The 25,378-nt window shown below is 40.3% G+C and overlaps 1 protein-coding gene and 1 pseudogene across 2 annotated transcripts in view; one reads left to right on the top strand and one right to left on the bottom strand.

Moving 5' to 3' along the window:
- The window catches only part of FBXO34 (F-box protein 34), a gene marked incomplete at its 3' end in the record, with an annotated part of 70,145 nt that overhangs the window by 38,539 nt on the left and 6,228 nt on the right, over positions 1-25,378 (bottom strand). The gene's annotated exons all lie outside the window — the stretch shown is intronic.
- LOC308270821 (ubiquitin-conjugating enzyme E2 C-like) lies at positions 18,819-19,291 on the top strand (annotated as a pseudogene). Its single transcript has one exon. The product of its transcript is annotated as a ubiquitin-conjugating enzyme E2 C-like (transcript).

Genomic DNA, 25,378 nt, shown 5'->3' with positions numbered 1-25,378 from the left:
GGATTGAACCCAGGGGCATTCTACTTTTATTTTTGGTGGTACTGGGGTTCCTGAACCCTTCTACCTCCGGGCTACACTCCCAGACCCATTTTTATGCTTTTTAAACTTGGAAACAGGGTCTCTTAAACCAGCGCGGCTGACTTCACTGACTTCGAACCTGCGCTATCCTCCTGTCTCCGCCTCCCAAGCGTGGGGATTACAAGCGTGCACCACACCCAGCAAGGGGCATTCTACTTTTGAGTTACAACCCCAGCCCTATTTTGACTTTTTATTTTGAAACAGGGGCGCATCAAGTTGCTGAGACTGACCTCCAACCTATATAGCTTCCAGTATCAGACTCCCAAGTACTGGGATTACAGGTATGTGCCACAACATCCAGCTTCCAGCCCCACACTATCTATCTATCTATCTATCTATCTATCTATTATTTATTTATTTAGTGGTACTGGGGATGGAACCAGGAACATTCTACCTCCAAGCTACAACACCAGCCCTATTTTTTATTCTTTATTTTGAAACAGGGTCTCAATGAGTTGCAAAGATCTCACTAAGTAGCTGAGGTTGTCCTCCTGTCTCAGCCTCTCAAATGCTGGGATTACAAGCATGCACCACCATGCCTGGCTCCACTTTTAATATTAAAAAAATATATATTTTGTAAAAACCAATCTCACAGACTGGCCTATAAATTATTTGTATTTATAGAAACTTTAAGGAAAAATCACTTATTGATATTGAGGGCATCCTTTAAAATTTACTATGTTGAGAATAAGGCAAGAAGAGCATTTGCAAAATACAAAGTAGAGAAAAATCTCAAACCCCAAAATGGTATTCCAAAAAACAGCTTTTTAAAAATCTTTTTATTGTTGTTACTATATTATCCACATACACAATTTCATATATATACATACAAGTTCATATACAAGCACAATCTTTTTTTGTGTATGTGTGGTATTAGGGATTGAACCTAGAGACATTCTACCTCTGAGCTAAACCCCCAGCCCTATTTTTTATTCTGTATTTTGAAACAGGGTTTCACTAAGTTGCAGAGGGCCTCACTAAGTAGCTGAGGCTGGCTGCAATCTTGCAGTCCTCCAGTCTCAGACTCTCAAGTACTGGGATTATAAGTGGGGTTTGTTTTTGTTTTTGTGGTACTGGAGATTGAGCCCAGGGGCATTCTACCTCTGTGCTACACTCCCAGCCTGATTTTGTTTTATTTTGAAACAGGGTCTAAGATGATGAGAGTCTTACTACTTGCTGAGGCTGTCTTTGAAACTGTGACCCTCCTGTTTTAGCCTCCCAAGTACTCAGATTACAAGCAAGTGTGTGCCACCACACCCAGCTACACACAAAATTATATAATTATTGGTGCATTGTAGTCACATCATAATGTAGTTCATGCAGCCAGGTGTGGTGGCGCACACTTATAATCCCAGTACTTGGGAAGCTGAGACAGGAGGATCGCAGCCAGCCTCAGCTGCTTAGTAAGGTACTCTGCAACTTAGTGAGACCCTGTTTCCAAATAAAAAGCAACACAGGGCTGGAGGATGTAGCCCAGAGGTAGAATGTCCCTGGGCTCAATCCCCAACACCAAAAATAATAATAACAGCAAAATAGTTCATACACACACAACATTTTAGTGAGCTTTACTCTTAACTCCCTTTCCTTCCCCACATGTGATACTAGATTAGCATTAATAATTTCACATATATACAGATTACATAATACTGGAGAAGGGGATAACAAACCTTTTCTAAATTATATATTTAGAAGAAAGTAATTAGTTTTAACATAAACCAATAAAATGGAAATATATGTTAAAAATTTCCTGTGTGGTGGTGCAGGCCTGTAATCCCAGCATTCCCCGAGGCTGAGACAGGAGGATCAAGGTTCAAGGCCAGCCTCAGCTACTTAGTGAGGCTCTTTACAATTCAGTGAGACCCTGTTTCAAAATAAAGAATAAAAAATCAGCTGAGGTGTCGGGAGTTAGAATGCCCCTCGGTTCCATCCCCAATACCAAAAAAAAATTTTTTTGTTTATGTATTTGGAACCTACTTAAAGGTCCCTCTGGTCATAAGAATCAGAAGCAGTGAAGCATACCTGTAATTCCAACTACTTGGGAGGGGACTGAGGCAGAAGGATCACAAATTCAAGGTCAGCCTGGGCAACTTAGGAGAACCTGTCTCAAAATAAAAAATAAAATGGGCTGAGGCTATAACTCAGTGGTAGATGCCTCTGGGTTCAATCTTCAGTACTGCGGGGGCAGGGGGAGTAAAAAATAGCTTAATTGAACTGAACACAGAGGACTATCAGTCAAACCCCCACTTTTTCCTCTACTTTTAGGTACAAACCTGCTATTTTCTTGACATTTGTGGAAAATACAGTTTGGGTGTTTTTGTTTGATTGCTTTGTTTTGCAATTTGCTGACAACTAAGAATAAAAAAAAAAATCAGTATTATTCCAACAAAAATTTCTTCAAATTTGCAATATGAAGTGGTTGCTGAATGTAGGGAGACTAGAATACAGAAGAATTCATTGAAAGATTCTAATCCCTGCCCCAAATGACACTTTAGATTATGTCTAATTAATACCTGAATACATTCTTAGCAATATTTTATCAAATGAGAGTTATGGTAATGGTGCCAATGAATTATGGGGCTGCTATTCACAGTGTAAAAGGTAATCCAAGTACTTGGGAGACTGAGACAGGAAAATTGCCAGTTTGCCACCAGCCTCAGCAACTTAGCAAGACCCTTCAGAGGCAGAATGTCCCTGAGTTCAATCTAAGTAAACTGCGCGCGCGCGTACACACACACACACACACACACACACACACACACACACACACACACACGTCCAGGTAGGGCCTGAAAATTTTCATTTCTATCAAGTTACCAGATGATGATGATGTTTCTGGTTTAGGAAACTACACTTGGAGAACCAATGGCCTGAGCAAAGCCCTAGAGAAATCTAATAGTTGAAGCAGAGAATAAGGAAATTTAATAAAAGGGACCAAGAGGAACCCAGAATATTCCAGCAATTTCCCCACACTTTCATCTTTAGTATGACTTTGCTTCTGAGCTTCTGGCTCTACTTTCAATCATCAACCCTAACTAAACATTACACATTAAGCCTCTTTCTATATTTTCCTTTATACCAGTATTGGGAATGGCCTAGGAAGACTTGAGAAAGCTATGATTATTAATATATTTCAAAAATTGGGTGAGGCAGAAACCAAGTCCTGTGAAAGGACTTGGTTTCTGCCTAGAAGCAGACAATTATTCCAATGTAAAGTAACCTAGCTAAAGGTCATTAGCAAGTCTACAGGAGAGGGGAACTAGGACTTCCACATCCTCATTCTAAAGACAGGTTTACATAATAATTGGATAATCTAGCTAGGATGGGAGGAGGTGTCTCCTTGCCACACCTTGCTGGGGGAAGAACCTTACAGGGACGTTTACTACGGCAGGTTTATGTAAACAAGATGGTGATCATGGGTATAAAAAGTCCGGTCCAACGTGCTGTATTTTTGGTAGGGCATTCATTTGAACCACACCCCCATGCTATTCTGGCATGGGGCTGTAACTATCTTCTGTATCTCTCTTTTTTTTTGGGGGGGGGGAGGTACTGGGGTTCCTGGAAGCCCTTCTACCTCCGGGCTACACTCCCAGACCAATTATATATATACATTTTTTTAATTTTTATTTTTTTTAATTTGGAAACAGGGTCTCTTAAGCCAGCGTGGCTGGCTTTGAACCTGCGCGATCCTCCTGTCTCTGCCTCCCAAGCGCGGGGATTACAAGCATGCGCCACCACGCCTGGCTGTATTTCTATCTTTTTCAATAAACGTCTTTAAATCTCCAGCAAGAGTCCGGGCTAATGTGTATTTACCCTTACTTAGCTCAGGACAAGAACTCACACTTTTTTTCTGTTTTTTTTCTGTTCTGTTTTTTTGTTTCTTTGGGGAGTTTTTGGGAAATTATTCCCAGGGGTCTAACAAAGATCTCTGGGGACAATTTCTCCCCAAACGGTAACCGTCACCCCCCAAACCGTAATAACCTTCTATAAGCCAAAAACCAATGAATCCTCCCAAGCCAACTGTTCTCAATCTTAGTTGTATATTAAAACCTTGTGGGGAGGGGTGGGGAAGAAAAAAACCTCATTCATAAGTCTAATAATAATATGACAATAATAATCATGTTTTATGCCCTTGATACATACAGATATAAAGGGTATAGCAAAATGCTATACATACTCAATAAATGGTAGTTTATCTGTATAAACAGCTCATCCGGATTATTTTTCTGAAGTTTCAGATCAGAATCAACACTTTGAAATATGCCATTAATAAAAATGTAATTATCATCGCTTCTTGGCCTTTTGGCTAAGAACAAGTATAGTATCTGTTCTTATCAGTTTAAAATTTTAATTATCTGCTAGCCAGACCCAGTGGCACAAGCCTGTAATACCAGTGCCTGGGAGGCTAAGACAAGAGGATTGCAAGTTCGAGGCCAGCACTTAGTAACCTAACAAGACCCTGTTTCAAAATAAAAAATAAAAACAACTGGGGATGTAGCTTACCAGTACAGCACCCCTGTTTAATCCCCAGTACCACACACAAAAAAAAGAAAAAATGTTTACAAGACCTAAAGTAAACTTAACGAAACTTAGGTTCAAATCCCTGTTCCAACTTCTTCCTATCATTACGTGGTGTCGATTATTACAACTGTTTTTATAAAGGAAACATTAAAAGTTGAGTGAACATAACACTGGAATCATGGTCTTTTTTTTTTTTTTTTTTGGCGGTACTAGGGTTCCTGGAAACCCTTCTACCTCTGAGCTACACTCCTAGACACCTATTTTTTATATTTTTATTTGGAAACAGGGTCTCTTAAACCAGCAAGGCTGGCTTTGAACCTGTGCAATCCTCCTGTCTCCGCCTCCCAAGCGCGGGGATTATGAGAGTGTGTCACCACGCCTGGTGGAATCATGGATTTTTAGTTGAAATCCAGCCCACATATAGTGATAACACAAACTAGTAAGTGAGGTCTACTATTTCCAGAGCCAATCACAGAGACACTTGGTGAGCCATAAATGGAAAAGAGAAGTGCCAATATTTTCAAACAGCTTGATGATAGAAGAAACAGCAGCAACTCTATAGTGATATCAAGTACCATCTCTCTTTTTTGGTGTTATTTTGCATTTTGAATATTTTCAAAAAGTGTGTCTAAAATTTTTAAACATCTGCTATCTCTAATGCTCCGTGACCATGCCCAATGAAGTTATTAACAAGTTTGCCTACTTTTTATTGAAAAGATGTGCAGAAATGGATAAATGTTAAGTTCATTTAAGGCTGCCAAATCCCACCACTTTCACCCAAGATGGCCAGTTTCTTAAAACTTTAGCAGAAGATAGCTGCCAACCTGAAACATGTCATAAAACCACAAAAATAAGAAAACCAGGTATGGTGGTAATCTCAGTACTTGGGAAGCTGAGAAGGAGAATCACAAGTTCAAGGCTAGCCTCAGCAACTTAGTGATGTTCTCAGCAACTGAGGAAGAACCTGTTTCAAAACAAAATAAATGAAAAGGGCTGGAGATGTGGCTCGGAGGTAGAATGCCTCTGGGTTCAATCCTCAGTACAAAAAAAATAATAAGATACAAAGAATTAAAAGTAAACTGGGCATGGTGGCACATGCTTGTAATCCTAGTACTTGGGAGACTGAGAAAGGGGACCACAGGTTCACCGCCAGGCTCAGCTACTTAGTGAGGCCCTCTGCAACTTAGTGAGACCCTGTTTCAAAATAAAGAATAAAAAATAGGGCTGAGGGTGTAGCTCAGAAGTAGAATGTCCCTGAGTTCAATCCCTAGTTCCACAAAAAATAAAAAAAAACTCAAAGTAGTGTTAAAGGTTAGAGTTGGTTTTACTTTACTTAACATACCAGTGGTATATTAGTGTTACAAATGAATTAGAAGTTAGAGATTTTAAAAATAAAATATTATGAAAATACCACTATATACAAACACACTAAAAGACCATCCTTTTCCAAAACAATCAGAAAAAAGATTGCTAAATAACTGGAAAGAGACTTAAGTTGTTAACTGATACAGAATGAATGGAAATAAGAATTATGTCTATAGTACAATTAGGAAACTATTTGAATACCAAGAATAAAAGTATTTGGATAGTGGGAAACAAAGGAGGTTCAAACTACCCTTTTTAAGAACCCTTGCCTGTGTATATGAAATAAACATATTTATAAATTGGAGGCAAAGACAAATAATGCTGTTTAGAGTTATGAAAGCCTAACAATATGGGTGAAAAAGAAATTTAAGCCAGTTGTGGTGGGACACACCTGTAATCCTAGTACTTGGGAGGCTGAGACAGGAGTATCACAGGTTTGTAGCCAACCTCGGCAACTTAGTGAGGCCCTCCACAACTTACTGAGTGTAGTTCAGAGGTAGAAGGCACCTTGGTTCAATCCCATATACCACAAGGGAAAAAAAAAAGAGCTAGAGATTGAAAGAGATTGATTGATTAAAGGGTGTTTTTCCAGTTTTAATTTTCTAGATTTGAGGAAACCATTAATATTTACATCTCAAAATGAAAAAAAACAAGTCTATAATCTAAAGATTATTTCCAATATGATATGGATCTATTTTATAACAACCAATCACTTAAGAGTTTACTGGATCTAAACCTCTTTAATGATAGGGCATTCCACCAGCAAAGACTGCTCAACTTTGGAGATTTTTGTCAAAGGACTAAGATACTTTTCAAACATTAGAATCTAAATCTAAGACAAAATGTATTTAACTTTGTCATATTATTAGAGCCTTGTATATTCAGGGTCTTGATTTTGTGGAAGGTATACAGAGAGTGTTTTTCACTCTGTTTTTTTTAGCATATAAAGCCAGGTAATACAATCAGGAGCCTTTCTCAAAATTCCATCTGGAATTCCAGAAGGGAAAGGAACTGTAAGAACTTCATCAAGCAAAAAATTTGCTAACTCAATTCACTTATCTATTGATTATTATAAATGAATTTCCAAACTGCTTCAACTTAAAGAACTAAACACTTTTGTTTTATGCTCCTATGTTACACTAGAGTGGTATTCTATTGCAGTGGACAAGACTACCATGAGCACCTTCTATTCCAGGAAAAGAATACACAATGTCCTTGACTATTATACTCCATTATGCTCAACAGGCCTCTGACTATAGTTCAAAAAGAAAATGCTCCCGCATTTGGAGAACCACCCTATTACAAAGAACCCAGAACAGCAAGGGCTTTCCCTTGGGCAAGACAATTCTTCAGCCACAGGAGCAAAATGACAGTAACCAAGAGAACTTGACACTCCTTTCACTGCCCTTGCACCCATCTCTCATCTCTAAGTGCACATTTCTTCTATGACACTGTTGTGTCCTGGTTAACATGGCTTCCAACTTATAACACTTGCCTGAACCTGCTGAGTTCACAATGCCTTTCTTGTGTTCCATTAAACTGCCTTGACAAAGTGGCTCAGATTGTAAACACTGACAAGTCACTCTGACAGACTTGTTCTTGTCCCCAACCTAACTCCTTAGAATGAGTCCCTGGTCACTTGCCTTCTACATAAACTTTCTACTGAAGAGAGGAGAGTTTCACATTATGGCCATGTTTACAGAAGAGAATACTCAAGTGTCTCTTTCATACTTGCTACTATGCTCGGTACTTCATCATTTAAGACCTGCCAAAGGCCACTGATATAAATATTGCACTCATTTTACAGATGAGGAAACTGAAACTTCACTATCTTCATATTAAAGAAAATAGGCAAGCCTGGTGAAGTATACCTACAACCCCAGTATTTGGGAGGCTGAGATCGTTAAGTTCAAGGCCTACATTACATGGTAACTTAGCAAGACCTTGTTTCAAAATAAAAAATAAAATCAGTCTAAGGATATAGCTCAGAGGTAGATGACCCCTGGGTTTGATCTCCAATCAATCAATCAATCAATCAATCTCTCTCTCTCTCTCTCTCTCTCTCTCTCTCTCACACACACACACACACACACGTAAAGAAAATTAATACTAGGAACTACATGTTAATAAAGAAGATTCCTTTTAGCCAGGCATGGTGGCCCATACCTATAATTCCAGTACATGGGAGGCTGAGACAGGAGGATCACAGGTTTGAGGACAGCCTCAACAAGTACTTAGGAGTCTCATCAACCTAGTGAGACCATTACGAAAATAAAAATAAAATTGAGCTAGGGGTGTAGCTCCAAGATAGAATGCCCCTGGGTTCAATCCCCAATAGCGCGCGCGCACACACACATATTCTTTTTAATCTTTCCCTTAAAAGAACTGTTTATCCTTGTCATTATGGGAGTAGTCTACTGCTATGCCAAAGTACTTGGTTCACAACTTTCTTAATACTTTTATGGATGTATTATAGTCTTACGTCATAATGCAGTTCATAGTGATAGTGACATACAACTTCTAATTTAACCATCATGTCACCTTTTAAATTCTTCATTATTGTTGGGCGTGGTGGTACACGCTTGTAATCCCAGAATCTGAGAGGCTGAGAGAGGAATTGCAGGTTCGAGGACAACTTCAGCAAGTCATGAGACTCATTATCCTAATGAGACCCAGTTTCCAAATAAAAATAAAATAGGTCTGGGAACATAACTTAGAGGTAAAAGGTCCCTAGGCTCAATACCCAGTATCACACAAAAGTTCTGCTTTACCAAAAGGCAAAGCCACACTTTAGTTACTGCTTTTAGTACTTTTATAATATATATATATTGACTGATTGATTGATTGGGTGGTACTGGGGGTGGAACCCAGAGGCTTTCTACCTCTGGGCTATACTCCCAGACCTTTTTTATATATATTTTTTTGGAAACAGGGTCTCACTAAGTAGCTGAGGCTGGCTTTGAACCTGTGCGATCCTCCTGTCTCAGCCTCCCAAGCGCAGGGATTACAAGCGTGCGCCACCACACCCAACAGCTTTTATAATATTTAAATTCTAAAATTTACAAAAGAATTACCTTTGTATCTTAAGAATTACAATAGCTGAACCTGGTGGCAAGTGCCTATAATCCCTAAAATAATAAAAATAAGGGCCGGGGATGAAGTGCAATGGTAGAGGGCTTGCCTAGCATCCACAAGTCCCTTGGTTCAATAATAATAATTTTAAAAACTAAAATAGCCAGGTGTGGTGGCGCAGGCTTGTAATCTCTGCGCTTGGGAGGCAGAGACAGGAAGATGGCGCAGGTTCAAAGCCAGCCTCCTTGGTTTAAGAGACCCTATTTCCAAATAAAAAATATATATAAAATAGGCCTGGGAGTGTAGCCCAGAGGTAGAAGGGTTTCCAGGAACCCCAGTACTACCACAGACACACACACACAAAAAAAAAAAACCCACTAAAATAATGAAAGCATATTTTTTGGGTTTTGGTGGTACTGAGGATTGAACCCAGGGGCATTCTACCCCCACACCTCTGTTTTAGCCCTTGTGTGTGTATGTATGTATGTATGCACATACATACATATTTGAAACAAGGTCTTGCTAATTTGCTGGCACTGGCCTAGAACCTGAGATCCTATTGTTTCAGCCTCCCAAATACTAGGATTACAGGTGTGCACCACCATGCCTGGCATGAAATGTATTTTTAAATACAAATATTTAAAGTGTAAAACTCTTTTATAACCAGCTTTCTCATGTTACATTCTTTTCTACCTTTACTCATGAGACAAATATTTTCTGAGAATTTATGAAGCACTTGGAATACAGTAGACAAATAGACAAAATGTCTCAAGGACTACTAACATTCTGGTAATGAGACAGACAATAAAATAGTCATAATAAGCAAATTATACATGTTTCAAAGAGGTAACTGCTAAGGGGTGATATATAATCAACAAAATCTTCCCACTGTCATCTCTTCTACTCTTCCACTAAATTATCCTTCTTATGAAGCTATAGATAGCTATAACTTCTGCCTTTCTACTGAGTGGAATATTTAGGGAAGGTGAAGAATAAGTGAGCTTGGAAGTGCAGGGAAAAGGAGCAGTTGCAATTTTAAATAGGGCAGTCATCACAGACTTCCTAGAGAAGGTGACATTATGAGAAATTATTCTAAGGAGGTAAAGAAGATGGGCATAAAGATTTGCCTGAGGGAACAGTATTCTAAGCCCAGGTAGCAGTACAAATCTCACAGCAAGTATAATATCCACCTCAATGATTAATAACACAACCACTAGCTAATAAGCAAACTGTCAGCTATTGCTATGAGGATTTTTACCAGCATGCTCCAGTTCCCCTAAAAAAAAAAAGATCTGTGCTAGTCCCCTAAAAAAAAAGATCATGTGCTAGTACATGGTGGTGCACACCTGTAATCCCAGCAATTGTCTGGGCATCAGAATTATAGCGAAACTCTCAAAAATGTATTAAGACTGCTTCAAAACAAAAAAGAAAAAAGTAGCTAGGAGAGTAGCTTGGAAGCAGAATGCTCCTGGGTTTGTTTGTTTGTTCGTTTAATCACCAGCATCAAAAAAAAAAAAAACCAATTTTAAAAAATCTGTGCTGACGAGCAGGGCTTGGTGGTGCACAATTATAATCCCAGCATTTGGGAGGCTGAGACTAGAGGATCACGGTTCGCCGACAACCACAGCTACTTAGTGAGGCCTTCTGCAACTCAGTGAGACCGGGTTTCAAAATAAAGAATAAAAAATTGGGCAGGGGGTATAGCTTGGAGGTCGAATGCCTCTGGGTTCCATCCCCAAACCTGAAAAAGAAAAAAAATCTGTGCTGGCAAAGCAAAAAATAAATAAAAATTGATTCATACTAATTCTTTCAACAATTGTTTACAGAACGCCACCATGTGCTAGCTACCATTTTCAGTGCTAAGAACATAGAAACGAATGTGACTAGCACAACTTTCTATTCTAAGCTATAAAGATCTTAGAAAATGCTAGATGTGGTGGTGCATGCTTGTAATCCCTGGGTTTGGGAGGCTGAGATAGGACTATCACAGGTTCGAGTACAGCCTCTGCAAGTAACGAGACTCTCATCAACCTAGCAAGACTCTGTTGGCTGGGGGTGTAGCTAAGAGGTAGATGCCCCTGAGTGCAATCCCTAGTACCAAAACAAACAAACAAAAAAAGACCTCAGGAAAGGGCCTAAAGTTGACAGCAAAGCTCATTTAATAAACACAAAGAATACTTCTTTTCTTCCTGTTCTTTGGCTTATAAAGCCTTCACCACTTAAAAAAAAAATAGTAGAGATTTAGAGTTTGAGCTCCAGGTAAGTAGGATGATACCCTACTGGAAAGCATATAGAAGAACCTTAAGTCAAAAACATCTTAAGGTAAAGATGCCTTTGACTTAAGGTAAATTTATTTTCTTTACCTAAAGAAATGTCAATTTCAAGCCAGGTATGGTGGCACACACCTGTAATCCCTGTACCCGGGATGCTGAGACAGGAGTATCAAAGGTTCAAAGCCATCCCCAGCAATTTAGCAAGATCCTCAGCAATTTATTGAGACCCTGTTTCAAATTAAAAATAAAATAGGTCTGGGAGTAGATCTACTTTTTTTTAATTTTGAAACAGGGTCCAACTAAACTACTGAGGCTGACCTCAGACCTGTGATCCTCTTGTCTCAGCCTCCCAAATAGTGGGATTACAGACATGCATGATGAGGCTGGAGGTCAGCACACAATAACTTAGCAAGATCCTGTTTCAAAATTAAAAGAGGGTGTAGCTCAGAGGTAGGACACCCCTGGGTTCAATCCCCAGCACCACAAAAAAAAGAAAAAAAAAAGAAATTATATAATAAGTGTAAAAATAGTTAATATTACACAGTTTTTAAACATATATGCAATCTAGCCAGGCACATCCCAATACTTGGGAGGATGAGACAGCAGGATTACAGATTAGTAGCCAGCCTCTACAATTTAGCAAGGCCTTCTACAACTTAGTGAGACCCTATTTCAAAATAAAAAACAGGCCTGGAGGTACAGCTCAGAAGTAGAATGCCCCTGGGTTCAAGCCCCAGTACTACAAAAAAAAAAAAAAAAAAAAAAAAAAAAAGTAAGTTCTTAAATAAAGAGTACTATTTACCAAAGAATATAAATATAAGATCTGTGTTAACTGTGCTAAGAGAAAACACTGACAAAAGTTAACGTACTGAGCATAATGCCTGACATAAAATACATTGTATTTTTCCAGGAAAAAAAATATGCCTTAAAATTCCACAAATTGGGCCAGGCGTGGTGGCACATGCTTGTAATCCCAGTACTTGGGAGGCTGAGACCAGAGGATTGCAGGTTCATAGCCAGCCTCAGTAACTTGTAGGGTCACTTAGTGATGCCTTCCAAAACTTAGTGAGACCCTTTTCAAAATAAAAAAATAATAAAAATAGGGCTGGGGATATAGCTCAGAGGTAGAATGCCTCTGGGTTCAATCCCTAGTACCACACGCAAAAAAAAATCCTGATGTATTACTATTTTATCAAACTAATTGTTATCAGAAATTAAATAAAATACAGGGAAAGAAAATGATTCCTTAAAGTTTAAAACTCTCACTTTCTGGACTTATTTTCAGTGTGTGTGTGTGTGTGTGTGTGTGTGTGTGTGTGTGTGTGTGTGTTACTGGGAATGGAACGCAGGGGCATTTTTATCTCCAAGTTACACCCCAGGCCTATTTTTTATTCTTTATTTTTAAACAGGGTCTCACTGAGTTGCAAAGGGCCTAAGTAGCTGAGGCTGTCTGAGAACTCTGATCATCCAGTTTTAGCCTCCTGAATGCTGGGATTACAAGGGTACACCACCATGCCCAGCTTACAGAATACACGTTGATAGTGCTCTATTTATAATAACCCAAAGAATCTAAGGTATCATGACAATGGCAGAGCTCACATCTAGGAAAAATGACATATTGGGCTACAGAACCTGCTTCTTATAGCTAGTGAATGGGATTGTGAAGGTATTGAGAACCTCCAGAGAATAATCCTGATGGCTGAACTGGAAAGATCTTATGCCCTACTTAGGAAACAACCCGTTCCCAGACAAAAGAGCAAATGTATCCTTTGAGACACCCTTATCAAACCCAAATGTCATCTTCAGAAACTCCAGCTAATCTATAATTCCCTTCTGTAATTCAAAAAGTAATTTTACAACTTCAAATAATTCTATAAACAAAATACTTTTTATTGTAAAAGAGCAAGTGAACATTTTAATACACAAACTCCTACAATTAAATCTGCTAAAAAGGTACCTTTAAATAACAGGGAAGGAAACAAAACAACTTCAAAATATAAGGCTACAAATTTAAATTACAAGCTATATCCTTACTACAGATAAGAAAAATCTGAATCTTCAATATGTCCCTACAACTTAGGGACATAAGATGTTAGTCTTAGAATTTAGTAAGAAAACTGTGGAGCATAGTGCCACATGCTTATAATCCCAATGCTTGGGAGGCTGAGACAAGAGGATCAGTTAGAATACAGCTTTAGTAATGTATTGAGACTTTTGCAACACAATGAGACCCTGTTTCAAAATGAAAAAGTAAGCCGGGCGTGGTGGCGCATGCTTGTAATCCCCGCGCTTGGGAGGCAGAGACAGGAGGATCACGCAGGTTCACCCTGTTTCCAAAATAAAAAGTATAAAAAATAGGTCTGGGAGTGTAGCCCGGAGAGGTAGAAGGGCTTCCAGAAACCCCAGTACCACCAAAAAAAAAAAAAAAAAAAAAGAACAAAGGAAAAAAAATGAAAAAGTAAAAGAACCAATGGATGTAGCTCAGAGGGAGAATGACCCTTGGTGCAATCCCTACTGAGGAGGTAGAAAGGAAATAACCGATAGGGAAGAGGCCTCGGTAGAAAAAACGTAATTTCCTGAGGGGTGAGGAATACTAATTAACTTCCAAGTTCAGAGATAAGAACGACCAAAGCTTCACAAAACCATCTGTTTACTAATCAACAAACCCAGGAGACATCACTGGAGCAAGTCTGACACTCCTACTGAAAGGAGACCCCTCAAAGGACATGCAAATACCCTATGCAAATTCTGAGATCTGCTTCCCAGAATCCCAAACTCCAAGCAATAGAAGACATGCAGACATATATAAACCCCTAGTGCAGTCACCAGGACGGTTACCCACTCTGGGAACTCCTCCCCATTGGGGAGCTTTTCTCTCTTTCTCTCTTTCTCTCTCTCTCTCTCTCTCTCTCTCCCTCCCTCCCTCCCTCCCTCTCAGGTCGCATTAGCTTTGAGAGAAGGTGGGGTGCAATTGAAGGCACTTGGCCCGGGCTACACTTGGGTAGTGACCTGAAGGCCTTCACTGGACATCAAGGCCGACCAGGGCCCCTAGGGGTTACCTGCACTCTTTTCTGGCAGATCGTGTGGACTCTGGGAGAAAGCAGCTTGCAACTGAAGGCATTTGGCTTGGGCTACCCTCAAGTATTGTCCTGAAGGCAGCTGTTGGACATCAGAGACCCAACAGCCCTTAGAGGTGTTCTGCCACTTTCCCTATTCCTTTCTGGCAGATTGCATGGACTTTGGGAGAAAGCAGCTTGCAACTGAAGGCATTTGGCTTGGGCTACCCTCAAGTGTTGTCCTGAAGGCAGCTGCTGGACTTCAGAATTCCAACAGTCCCTTTGGGGTGTTCAGCCACTTTTCCCTATTCCCTGCTGCTTCCAATAAACCTTTTACTCCCTGCGGTCTGCAGGTGTCATTCTTCGCTCACCGTAGACAAGAACCCGGTAAGGAAATACCGAGTTTCTTCTCAAGAAACCCCCCGTTTCACTACTACCACAAAAAAAAAAAAAGAAGAGGAGAAAGAGGAGGAATTTAATAAGGGAGATGATAAGGCTAATACACATAAAACAGAATAATAACTCTTTACATGATGAAGTGTCAAAGTGCTAAATGGTTAAGCACTCAATATAAACATCAAAGTTTGGGGGAAATGGAAATGTTACAGGGATACTGAAGAATCCACTAAGACTTTACAGGAACAGGTTTCTCATATTGGATGATTGTATGCAGAGAAATGTAAAAGGAATGTAAGTAAGACTCAGAAAACTGCCTAACTGAATATTGGTAAAACTGTAAGGAGTCCCAGGCATAGATGACTGAGGCCATCTTAAGAAGTCTTTTTTTTTTTTTTTTTTTTTTTGGTGGTACTGGGAATGTAACCCAGGGGTATTCTACCTCTGTGTTACACCCTCAGCCCTGTTTTTTATTCTTTATTTTGAAACAGGGTTTCATTAAGTTGCAGAGGCCTCACTTAAGTACCTGAGGCTGGCCACAAACCTGTGATCCTCCTGTCTCAGCCTCCCAAGTACTGGGATTACAAGTGTGTGCCGCCACGCTCGGTAACCCTAGCCCTTTCAATGCTTTATTTTGGAACTGGGCCTTAAATAAATTGCTGAGGCTCCTCCTGTCTTAGCCTCCCAAATACTAATATTTCAGGCCTTGGCTACCACACCTGGCTCTTAGGAAGTCTTCAAAGAGATATTCAACATGATGCCACAAAAACCTGTGACAGGTTCTAGGTTCAAGGGAGTAACATCATCCCAGTAGAATTTTTTTTTTTTTTTCAGTACTGGGGATGGAACCCAGGGGCATTCTACCCCCAAGCTACAGCCCCAACCCAATTTTTATTATTCTTCATTTTGAAACAGGGTCTCATTAAGTTGAGGAAGGCCTCACTAAGTACCTGAGGCTGTCCTCAAACTAAGATTTTCCCGTCTCAGCCCCCAAATGCTGGGATTACAAGCGTGCACCACCATGCCCGGCCCAGTAGAATTTTTGTCCATTTAGAAACGTGTACAAGAAGACTGAAGAAACAAATAATGAAACTATCAATGCCATCAGAAACAGTTATAGAAATCTAAGTTTAGAATAATCCTTGGTCTAGGTTTGTGCTTCCAATACAGCAGCAAAAAGCCACATATGGCTTCCACCACCCCCACATTCCAGTACTAGGGATTGAACCCTGGCGCATTCTACCTAGAGTTAAACCTCCCAGCATTTTTTTGTTTTGTTTTGTTTTAAAACAGGGTCTTGTTTGATTGCTGAGTTTTGCTAAATTGCTGAGGTTAGTTTCGAACCTGTAATCCACCTATCTCAGCCTCCCAAGTACAGGAATTACAGGTGTGCACTGAGACCTAAAATATCACTAGTCTCAATTGATAGGTGCTTTAATATAAAATGAACATCAGATTTAAAAGACTTTGTAGGACAAAACAACTGTAAGCTACCTTGATAAATCTTTTTTTTTTTTTTTTTTTTTTGGTGGTACTTGGGGTGGAACACAGGGGCTTTTCTATCTCCAGGCTATACTCCCAGAACTATTTTATATTTTATTTGGAAACAGGGTCTCACAAAGTTGCTGAAAGCTTCACTAAGTAGCTGAGGCTGGCTTTGAACCTGTGCGATCCTCCTGTCTCAGGCTCCCAAGCGTGGGGATTACGAGCATGCGCCACCACATCTGGTTTACCTTGATAATTCTTATACTGATTATATGCTGAAATCATGTTCTGGATATATGTGTTAAGTAACATTACAATTATTTTCACTTGGGCTGAGGATGTAGCTCAGTGATAGAGTACTTGCCCTGAGTTCAATCTTCAGCACAAACACATATACAGGAAAAATAATTTCATTTCTTTTTCCTTTCTAAAAATATGGCTAACTAGAAAATTTACATATATGGCTTACATTGTCTTTCTGTTGGATAGTAGTACTCTATGCAATTATCTCAACTTTTTTGACATTCTCATTAATATGTATATGTACATATTATGTACATATATAATATATGCATATATGTGTGTATATATAACATATAAGTACCACTGTGTATATAGTATAAAATGTACATAAAAATAAATACTAAGTGGATGAAAAATTGTATGTTTTTGCTTTGGGTACTGGGGATTGACCCTGGAGCATTCTACATCCAAGCCGTACCCTCAAGACACCACCACAACCCACCCCACCACCCACTTTTTATATTTTTTCTTTTTTGATTACTTATTTATTGGTGGGTATTGGAGATTGAATCCAGGGCATTCTACCTCTGAGATATACCCCCTGCCCTAATTCATTCTTTATATTGAAACAGGGTCTCACTAAATTTCAGAGGGCCTCAAAGTTGCTGAGGCTGGTCGAAAACCTGGGATTCTCCTGTCTTAGCCTCCCGAGTACTGAGATTACAAGTGTGCACCACTACACCCAGCTTTCATATTTTATTTTTAAACAGGGTCTCACTAAATTGCTGAAGTTGACTTAAAACCTACAATCCTCTTGTCTCAACATTCCAGGTACTGGGATTACAGACATTTGCCACCAAGCCCAGCTAAAAAAAACCCTGAAATTTTAAGTTGAACAATACCACATACTCCATACTGGAAGCTTAGGATATTTGCAGAGAGATTAAGTAAGAAAAGATTATTACAAATGAAAGACTAATATTTGTCAACTGGCTGAAGATTATGGGAGCAAGGAAGAGAGGATGGACAATGGATGACAGAATGGACATCTGCTCTTTGCTACTCGACATCTAATGGCCCTTGATTTTCCCTTGGAAATCCACTCTCTTCCCATCATGCAGTAGGAATGACTCCAGCTCCAGAAATAGGTCCGTGCTGGTTAGACAAATTAACATATCCTATTTCTCTGGACTGAGTGATGATTCAGAGATATCAATATTAAACCAAAGTCAATGAGACACAAGAAGGCATTTCTTAGGCTTCTAAGAACAGCTTTTTTAGCAGTGGTTCTTAAGCAGAGGCTAATAGAACCCCATGGGTTTATGGATAGAATTCAAGGTTATCTACAAACTTAGATGAGAAAAAAAAAATCACGTTTGCTCTTCTTAAAAAAAATCACGTTTGCTCTTCTTAAACCTCCAACTAAAATTTATCCTTGCCTTGTACTATTAATTCAGACCCACACAACAGTATTAGTATCTTTCACTTTGTCATCAGAAATCAGAGATTTTCCTATCACATCATCATTGGTTGCAGATACCTCCAAGCAGTAATAATGCTATTACCACTCAGAAATTATTAGCCACGCTATCTCACAATTAAAAAAATATTCTTATAACTATTTAAATGTAACTGGTTTTCTTTTTAGTCCTATGCATTTTATGTTAAATATTTCTTAGAGAAGGCATCCTATGGGCCTGAGATGCCAAAAGGGTCTATGAAGCAAAAATGGTTTAAAGCCTGTTTTGGTTTGGCTCTAGAATGCCCCAGTCTCATGTGTTCAGAGGTAGGGCTTTAGAGAAGTGACTGGATCATGAGGGGCTCTGGCATCATAAGTAAATTAATCCATTCTCTCTCTGCTTGCCTGCTGCCCTGAACTCCTCGCTAGGCCCTGCTACCAGGATGGTCTCCCTCACCTCAAGCCCGGAAAAACAGAACCAGGGGGGGAAAAAAAAACAACTTTCTTCCTCTAAGCTGTCCTAAAGTATTTCGATCACAGTGACAAAAATCGGACTAGCATAGAGCCCTGCCCCACAGTTTCTGCAAAAGCACTCTCCCTTCCCTCTGGACCTGGCATAAGGACATAGGACTTGAGTTATGGCAAACATGCGACAACCACAAAGGGACAAACATTAGTTGAGCTCATTAAATAAAGAAGTAAATTATGGAATCTAATCACATAAGTACTTGATCAAGCTTTGCCTTTAAACATTAATACTGCTAGCCAATGACAATTACTTTTCTGTTATACTAACATTTAAAAATCTAAATGAGAGCAGCCCTGCAGTTGCCATCGTTTTCTCGGAGTTTGTCTCCTTGCCAGCGCCTCCCGATGGCCTCGCAAAACCGCAACCCCGCTGCCACCACTGTCGCTGCGGCACGTCAAGGAGCCAAGCCCAGTGGAGGTGCAGCCCGGGGCCCTGTGGGCAAGAGGCTACAGCAGGAGCTGATGACCCTCATGATGTCTGGTGACACAGGAATTTCTGCCTTCCCAGAATCAGACAACCTTTTCAAATGGGTAGGTACCATCCATGGCGCAGCTGGCACAGTACGTGAAGATCTCAGGTATAAGCTCTCCTTCGAGTTCCCCAGCGGCTACCCTTACAACACACCCACAGTCAAGTTTCTCACGCCCTGCTACCACCCAAACATGGACACCCAGGGTAACATCTGCCTGGACATCCAGAGCCTGCTGGGAGAACCCAACATCGATGGCCCTTTGAACACACATGCTGCTGAGCTCTGGAAAAACCCCACAGCTTTTAAGAAACCTACTCAAAGCAGGTCTCCAACCAAGAGCCCTGACCCGGGCTGCCAGCCTCTCCCCGTGTCGTTTTTTTTTTTTTTTTTTTTTTTTCCCCTTAACCTGTCCTTTTCTTGATTTCTGTATAGGACTCCGTATCCTGAGCTGTGGTATTATTGTTTTGTTTCTGTCTTTTAAATTAAGTCTGGTTGAGCCCTTGCAATGTATATTAAATAAATATGTTTTGGTTGTTTTTGTAAAAAAATCTAAATAATACATTTGATTTCACTAGCTTCTATCTCCTAAAACTAGAATAATTTTGTTTTTTTGGACAAAAGCAACAAAATGAAAAAAGGGTTAACTTTGTCATATTAAGAAGTATCTGGGGGAAATGAATAGTTTTTCACAAACTGAGTATACTGTAAATTCCAATCAAGTTCTCACATGGACATCCTGTTTTATAGAGGATAGACAAGTTAAAAAAAAAAAACAAAACTACATTCTGCAGATGCTCCTGCAAAAGAAGCAAAGGTTTCATATATAACCTAAGTATTAATAAGCAGATATACCTACATAAGATAGGGAGACAGACAAAAATAACATGAAATGACAGTTGAACCTATCAAGGACTGCTGTCAGGTACAGTGGTAGAAGCTTTCTGGTTCAAAGCATGGGTCTAGAATCTGTGGGGGCAAGTTCTACAGTGGGGGGAAGTTCTATGGTTCCAGGATGCTCAATTTACTCTGTAAATTTGATCCACTAAAAAGCTTACATTTCTTTCTCTCTAAATGGATCCTGTTTGTTAGAGTTATTTAGAACAAATGTTCATGCTATATATTCTTGAACAGTAAATAAAAGGAAACAGGAGTATACAAAAGTATCTTATCTTCTTAGTAGCTAGAAACTCAACAACAGATAATAGCTTTGGATATAGATGGAAGCATAACCTGGACAGAATTGTAACTGAAAAGCACTAAGGGATAAGGACTGGTTACAAGGAGGAACAATGGGCCAAGAACACACACAGATTTAGGTAGTCTACATCTGGAAAAGAACAAATCGACAGCTAGGATGAGAAAGCAGAGATAGGCAAAGAACCAAGAGAACACATAAAGAGGTCTTCTAAAAAACAGCACCAAAGATGACAAACAAGATAAAGACTTAACTAAAAGATCTGCCTTTCACATTACTTTCTCCCTCAAATATTACTAGGTATAGAATAACACTTATCTGGTCCCAGTCAGCCTTTTCTGCTACTGTTCCTTTACATCAAAAATGTTTTTCTTTAGCCGGGCATGGTGGCGCATGCTTGTAATCCCCGCGCTTGGGAGGCTGAGACAGGAGGATCGCACAGGTTCGAAGCCAGCCTCAGCTACTTAGTGAGACTCTCAGCAACTTAGTGAGACCCTGTTTCCAAATAAAATATAAAAAAAGGTCTGGGAGTATAGCCCGGAGGTAGAAAGCCCAGAGGTTCCACCCCCAGTACCACCAAAAAAAAGTTTTTCTTTTTTTTTTTTTTTTTGGCAGTACTTGGGTTGGAACCCAAGGACATTCTACCTCTGAGCTATGCCCTAGCCCTACTTTTTATTCTTTATTTTGAAATAGAGTCTGAGTTGCAAAGGGCCTCATTAAATAGCTGAGGCTGTCTGACAACCTGGATCCTCCCATCTCAGCCTCCTAAGTACTGGGATTACAAGCGTGTGCCACCATGCCTGGCTACATCAACTTCTAATTAAAGTCTTTAAGAGAAAAAATATATATTTTCAGGCTGCTATAATAAAATTCCTCAAACTCGTGGTTTTTCTTTTTTTTTCAGAAATGGGGATGGAACCCAGGGGCATTCTACCTCCATACTACACTCCCAGCCCTATTTTTTAGTCTTTTATTTTTTGAAATAGAGTCCCACTGAGTTGTGAAGGGCCTCACAAGTAGCTGAGGCAATCATCAGGTCTCCTCCTCTCGAATGCTGGGATTACAAGTGTGTGCCACCATGACCAGCTCCCCAGCCCTATTTTTTTTTTTAAACAACATCTCGCTAAGTCGTGGAGGGCCTCACCAAGTAGCTGAGGCTGACTGTGAACCTGAAATCCTTCTTGATAAAGCCTCTCAGGTACTAAGATTATAAGTGTGTGACCATGCCTGGTTTTTGTTTGTTTTGTGGTACTGGGGTTCCTGGAAACCCTTCTATCTCCAGGTTACACTCCCAGACCTATTTTTATATATTTTTTATTATTTATTTATTTATTTATTTATTGTGGTACTGGGGTTCCTGGAAACCCTTCTACCTTCAGGCTACACTCCCAGACATCTATTTTTATACTTTTTTTAAATTTGGAAACAGGGTCTCTTAAGCCACCGCAGCTAGCTTCGAACCTGCGCAATCCTCCTGTCTCTACCTCCCAAGAGCAGGGATTACAAGCGAGTGCCACCACCCCCAGCCTTATTTGTATATATATATTTTTTTATTTAGAAACAGGGTCTCTTAAGCTAGCAAAGCTGGCTTCAAACCTGTGTGATCCTCCTGTCTCCACCTCCCAAGCGCAGGGATTACAAGCGTGCGCCACCATGCCCAGCTGGTTTTTGTTTTTTACAGGATCTTGTTAGTTTGCTCAAAGTCTGGCTGTATTTCTGAGGCTGTCCTGGAACCTATGATCCTCCTCTCAGTCTCCCAAGTACTGGAATTACAGGTATATATCACCACGCCCCACTCTGGAAAATTTATAAACGTAATTTCTCAATAGTAAAACATGGGTAGGCCGGGCATGGTGGCTCATGCTTGTAATCCCCGCACTTGGGAGGCGGAGACAGGAGGATCGCACTGGCTTAAGAGACCCTGTTTCCAAATAAAAAAATATAAAAATAGGTCTGGGAGTGTAGCCCGGAGAAGAGCTTCCAGAAACCCCAGAACCACCAATAAATAAATAAATAAACAAATAAATAAATAAATAATAAAAGCTGCTTTAAAAAAAATGGGTAGGAAGTGCAAGATCAACAGAGTGCCCATTACTCAAGATGGAGCCTTCTTAGTGCATTCTCTCATGGCAGAATGGTCAAAGGATTCCCTAAAGCCTTGGTTATAAGACACTATTCCTTACTGCCTTACTGAAGAGCCTTCATGACCTAATCACATCCTAAAAGTCTCACTTTTTAATTATTTACATTAGTGATTAGATTTCAACATATGAGAGGGGGAGGAGCAATTCAGACCATAGTCTTCTACCCCTGATGCCCCAAATTTCACATTCTTCTCACATGAAAAATACTTTCAATCCTTCCCAACAGCACCAAATAATCCAGCAAGAACTCAAAAGTATAAAGTCAGCAGGGCATGGTGACACATGTAATCCCTGCACTTGGGAAGCTGAATAGGAGGATAGGTTTGTGACCAACCTCAGCAACTTGAAAAGGCCACTGCTTCAAAAATTAAAAAATGAGCCGGGCATGGTGGCGCATGCTTGTAATCCCAGCATTCGGGAGGCTGAGACCGGAGGATCGCGGTTCGCGGACAGCCTCAGCTACTTAGTGAGGCCCTCTGCAACTCAGTGAGACCGTGTTTCAAAAAAAAGAATAAAAGTAAAAAAATAAATAAAAAATAGGGCTGGAGGTGTAGTTCGAAGGTAGAACACCCCTGGATTCCACCCTTAGTACAGCAAAAATAAAAAAGCATAAAGTCTAGTTTCACCTAAATCAAATTTCTCTCCAGCCAAAAGCCTACAAAGTTAAACATGTGCTTCTAAACTGCAGTAGTGGCTCAGGCACAATTCCAAAAGGGGAAACAGAAAAGAGGTAACAATTCACCAAATCCAATAAAAAATCAAGAGGACAAACATTTAAGTCTTCAGTCTTCTCTGACTTGATGCCCTGCTTTCCAGGACTGGGCCCCCAAGGTTCCAGGTGATCCTACTCCCACGGCTTTGCTGGGCACAGCACAATGCCACAGATGTCACCAGTTGCAATTAGGTACCTACAGTTCTCAGGCTAGAGATGCTAATTGGAAGCTCTTTGGGGCAAACCCACACCAATGGCTTCACTGGATGATGCCCTAGCAGTGGCTTTTTTTCTATGTTGACCAGAACCCTGTGGCAGTTCTCTGCCTGGGCTCCAAAGCTCTCCAGAGTATTCTTTGAAATTCAGGTAGAGGTAGCAACTCCCCTATATTTATGCACTCTGCCCTGAAGGGAAACCAATACCACCCAGGCACCAAAATTTGTAATCTGTGTCCTTTAGTGGGGTGGCCACAGTGGCCTACACCATACCTGGATACAAAGGAGCTACAGCTGGAGCAGCTAATAAAAGGCTACTCTGGAATACAGAGAGCAGAGCTTTGAAATCATTCTGCCTCCTAGGTCTAAACAATAGAGCTTGTACAATGGGCAAGGCAGCCCTGAAGATCTCTGATACGCCGGGCGTGGTGGCTCACGCTTGTAATCCCCACGCTTGGGAGGCTGAGACAGGAGGATCGCACAGGTTCGAAGCCAGCCTCAGCTACTTAGTGAGGCTCTCAGCAACTTAGTGAGACCCTGTTTCCAAATAAAATATAGAAATAGGTCTGGGAGTATAGCCTGGAGGTAGAAAGCCTCTGGGTTCCACCCCCAGTGCCACCTCCCCCCCGAAAAAAAAAGATCTCTGATGTGCTTTTGGGTTATCATCTTGATGAAGGCGGTGCACATGACTTCCAACTAGCCACACTAGTCTCTTTATCCAAAGTTTATCTGACTACACCCAAGGCACTCTTCCTGAACATAAGTGTGTGTTACTGGGAGTTGAACTCAGGAATTCTCTCAGCTACACCCTCACTTCTATTTTATATTTGATTTTGAAAGACAATCTCAGTAAGTTGCTGAGATTTGCCTCGACCTTTGGTCTTCCTGTCTCAGCTTTCCAAGTACAAGGATTACAGGTGTGTGCCATGGCCAGCTCTTTTTCCTTTTTTACAAGGACAGGCTGAGACTTTTAAGTTCTTGTTCCCTTTTGATTATAAGTTGTGTTTTACTTGTATTTTTTTTATCACTCATTTTACAGTAAAAAGAAACCATGTGCACCTTTGACACTTCATTTTAGTTTTGTCTTGTGGTACTGGGGATTCAACACAGGGCAGTATACTACTGAACAATACCCCCAGCCCTTTATTTTAAAACAGGGTCTTGCTAAGTTACCACACACTGACCTTAAACCTATAATCCTCCTGTCTCAGTCTTCTGAGTACTGGGTATAGGCATGCACCCAGCTAATGATTTGTATTTCTGTCACATATCCTATTTCAGTGCTCAGAAGTTCTGCCTTCCACCAAGCAAAAGGACACAAACACAATTCAGGCAAGTTCTTTGTCACTTTACAAGCACTACCTTTTCTCTAATTTCCATCTGAGATAGTCAGTATAACCTTTACAGTCCACATTTCTACCAACATTCTGTTCACTACAATTTTAAGTAATCTCTACAAAGAAAGAGGCTTCCTCTACAGTTCTCTTCTGAACTCTTACCAGACTCATCCTTAAGGTTCCTTTCACAACCGTGTACCCTGAAACTCTTCCAATGTCTACTCATTACTTAGTTCAAAAGTCACTCCCACATTTCTAGGTATTTGCTGGCATCCCACCTCTAGGTATCATTTATTTATCGTCTTCATCCTTTCAGGCCACTATTACAAAATACCTTACACTGAATGATTTGTAAACAAAAGAAATGTGTTGCTCACAGTTCTGGAGGCTGGAAGTTTAAGATCTCTCACAGATCATGAGTGTAGGGGTTGGGGCCCTAGGGACTAAACTCAGGGGCATTCTACTTGGAATCGATACCCTCAGCCCTACTTTATTTTTCATTTTGAACAGGGCCTAAGTTGCACTGCAGAGGGCTTTGCTAAGTTGCTGCTCATGATCCTCCAGTCTCACTCTCCCAAGTACTGGGATTACAAGCATATGCCACTAGGCAGATTGTGTACTCCTGCCAAGTTCTCACAAGATGGAAGGGCCACAGTGTTCTCTCTCTCTCAAGCCTCTTTTACAAGGACACTACCCCCCAACTTCCTAAAGATCTGCCTCCCTCTTAATATGTTCATTTCTATTTATTTATTTATTTATTGGTGGTACTGGGGATGGAGCCCTTCTACCTCTGGGCTACACTCCCAGGCCAATTTTGTATTTTTTAATT

This window comes from Muscardinus avellanarius, assembly GCF_963383645.1.
Source record: "Muscardinus avellanarius genome assembly, chromosome: 12".
In the NCBI taxonomy this organism is placed as follows: Eukaryota; Metazoa; Chordata; class Mammalia; order Rodentia; family Gliridae; genus Muscardinus; species Muscardinus avellanarius.
The sequence above is the reverse complement of the archived record's forward strand: the minus strand, read 5'-3'. Positions and strand labels throughout refer to the sequence as shown.